The sequence below is a fragment of the Hyla sarda genome, unplaced genomic scaffold (assembly GCF_029499605.1).
Source record: "Hyla sarda isolate aHylSar1 unplaced genomic scaffold, aHylSar1.hap1 scaffold_2129, whole genome shotgun sequence".
NCBI classification, from domain to species: Eukaryota; Metazoa; Chordata; class Amphibia; order Anura; family Hylidae; genus Hyla; species Hyla sarda.
The window spans coordinates 4,645-7,861 of record NW_026608794.1 but is presented as its reverse complement, the minus strand read 5'-3'; the positions used below and the strand labels follow the sequence as shown (position 1 = coordinate 7,861).

Below are 3,217 nucleotides of genomic sequence, written 5' to 3'. Positions count from 1 at the left end.
GCCACCCAGCCAGAGTGTGTATGGGAGGCTGCCAGCCAGCCTACCTTCCTACAAGTAGTGATGGTGCATGTGAAGGGGACAGCGTTGGTTCCTCCCCTTTCACAGTTATCACTTCTCATTCTTCCTTTTGGCTGGTATCAAATGTGGTGTCTGTTTATATCAGTTTACTATCTGATATGTCCCCTATCTGGTAGCATATATTAAGTGCACCACCAGGGTTCAGTGTTGGAAAGAAAGATTACCTGTTTATTTACTGCTGCAGCTGCTTGCTGGCTAGTCCAGTGGGCCCCTACTGCAGGCAAAAGACAATAGGTGGTGCCGCTTGTGTCTGGCCCCTGTTGGAGCGACCAGGCACAGGACTGCTGCTGCTGAATGTCCTCTTTAATTGAATAAGCTCAGCAACCAGCACACCTGTGCAGGTTGGACATGACATGATAGGTAGCTGTCTTTCAGGTAGTGGGTGCTGAATCTTGTTAATTGACATGGGGGTGTCATTGCTGTTGATTGACCATGCATTGGTACTGTGGTATTGGAATAATAAAAACAAATGTTGCCAGCCAACCATCCATTGCAATAATGGATAGGACATCAGCTATGAGGCATTTGTTTGTACAAACTGCTGCTCACAACTAATGTTGTAATATAGTGTCTCCATCTGCTGGTGGTATTGAATAAGCAATAGTGCAATGATAGGGTCTGAAAAAGAAGAAAAATAAGAAGCAGCAGCATAGGAAAAAAGGAGGAAAGAAGGAAAACATGGAGAGAAGAAAAAAAGAAGGTTAAAAAAAAAGGTGAAAACATGTTTAAAAAAGTATTTCCATCTCTCTTTCTCTCTATATATGTATGTATATATATATATATATATATATTTAAAAGAAAAAAAAATTATATATATATATATATATATATGTATATACATATAGAAAGAGAGAAAGAGATAGAGAGAGAGAGAGAGAGATAGATAGATAGATAGATACATAGATACATACATAGATACATAGATACATACATACATACATACATACATACATACATACATATGTGTGTATTGTTGGAGTTGCAAACATGGGTGCACTTGACAAACTCAGTGCGGCTATTCCCCATTGAAAGATTGTTGCATCCAGGACCCTTAGCACTGTGATATGCTACTCAATACCACTGGCATGGCCAGGTGTAAACAACATCTGACCTTTGTTGTGTATGTAACCATGGAGATTGTGATGTCACCTAGGCCCACCAAAGAACAGCCTTGTCAGAAGCAGCACTGCCATGAGCAGAAGCAGCAGATCCATAGGTTTTCAAATAAGCTGGATTTAACCAAGACAAGTGAGTCCAATAGGATGCAGGTATGTCCTCTATCCTTACAGCTTCCCGTGGCTGTTGGTTTTATACCGTTTGGGGACAGCCAAGGAGGCGTCAGCAGGCAACACAGGTAAGTGTGTGCTTGTGTGTGTGTGTGTGTGTGTGTGTGTTTCCTATGCAGATCCTAAACCCAGTATCAAATGCAAGTAGGAGGAGTAAGAAGGGTTCCTGCCAAAGCCAGGTTATGGATTGCATTTAAAAATGGTCCATCAGAGTGAAATGGACTCCCATCTTCCTGCTTAGCAATAATGATATGGGTTTAGGGTCTGCTGTGTGTACTGGTGGGTGACTGCCACCCAGCCAGAGTGTGTATGGGAGGCTGCCAGCCAGCCTCCCTTCCTACAAGTAGTGATGGTGCATGTGAAGGGGACAGCGTTGGTTCCTCCCCTTTCACAGTTATCACTTCTCATTCTTCCTTTTGGCTGGTATCAAATGTGGTGTCTGTTTATATCAGTTTAATATCTGATATGTTCCCTATCTGGTAGCATATATTAAATGCACCACCAGGGTTTAGTGTTGGAAAGAAAGATTACCTGTTTATTTGCTGCAGCTGCTTGCTGGCTAGTCCAGTGGGCCCCTACTGCAGGCAAAAGACAATAGGTGGTGCCGCTTGTGTCTGGCCCCTGTTGGAGCGACCAGGCACAGGACTGCTGCTGCTGAATGTCCTCTTTAATTGAATAAGCTCAGCAACCAGCACACCTGTGCAGGTTGGACATGACATGATAGGTAGCTGTCTTTCAGGTAGTGGGTGCTGAATCTTGTTAATTGACATGGGGGTGTCATTGCTGTTGATTGACCATGCATTGGTACTGTGGTATTGGAATAATTAAAACAAATGTTGCCAGCCAGCCATCCATTGCAATAATGGATAGGACATCAGCTATGAGGCATTTGTTTGTACAAACTGCTGCTCACGACTAATGTTGTAATATAGTGTCTCCATCTGCTGGTGGTATTGAATAAGCAATAGTGCAATGATAGGGTCTGAAAAAGGAGTAAAATAAGAAGCAGCAGCATAGGAAAAAAGGAGGAAAGAAGGAAAACATGGAGAGAAGAAAAAAAGAAGGTAAAAAAAAGGTGAAAACATGTTTAAAAAAGTATTTCCATCTCTCTCTCTCTATATATATGTATATATATATATATATATATATATATATATATTTAAAAGAAAAAAAAATTATATATATATATATATATATATACATATAGAGAGAGAGAAAGAGATAGATAGATAGATAGATAGATACACATACATACATACATACATACATACATACAACATACATACATACATACATACATATGTGTGTATTGTTGGAGTTGCAAACATGGGTGCACTTGACAAACTCAGTGCGGCTATTCCCCATTGAAAGATTGTTGCATCCAGGACCCTTAGCACTGTGATATGCTACTCAATACCACTGGCATGGCCAGGTGTAAACAACATCTGACCTTTGTTGTGTATGTAACCATGGAGATTGTGATGTCACCTAGGCCCACCAAAGAACAGCCTTGTCAGAAGCAGCACTGCCATGATCAGAAGCAGCAGCACCATAAGTTTTCAAATAAGCTGGATTTAACCAAGACAAGTGAGTCCAATAGGATGCAGGTATGTCCTCTATCCTTACAGCTTCCCGTGGCTGTTGGTTTTATACCGTTTGGGGACAGCCAAGGAGGCGTCAGCAGGCAACACAGGTATGTGTGTGCTTGTGTGTGTGTGTGTGTGTGTGTGTGTGTTTCCTATGCAGATCCTAAACCCAGTATCAAATGCAAGTAGGAGGAGTAAGAAGGGTTCCTGCCAAAGCCAGGTTATGGATTGCATTTAAAAATGGTCCATCAGAGTGAAATGGACTCC

The 3,217-nt window shown here is 41.6% G+C and overlaps 1 pseudogene; it reads left to right on the top strand.

Moving 5' to 3' along the window:
* Nucleotides 1-1,765: 1,765 nt before the first annotated feature.
* LOC130319430 (U2 spliceosomal RNA) lies at nt 1,766-1,868 on the top strand (annotated as a pseudogene).
* The last annotated feature ends 1,349 nt before the right edge of the window (nt 1,869-3,217 follow it).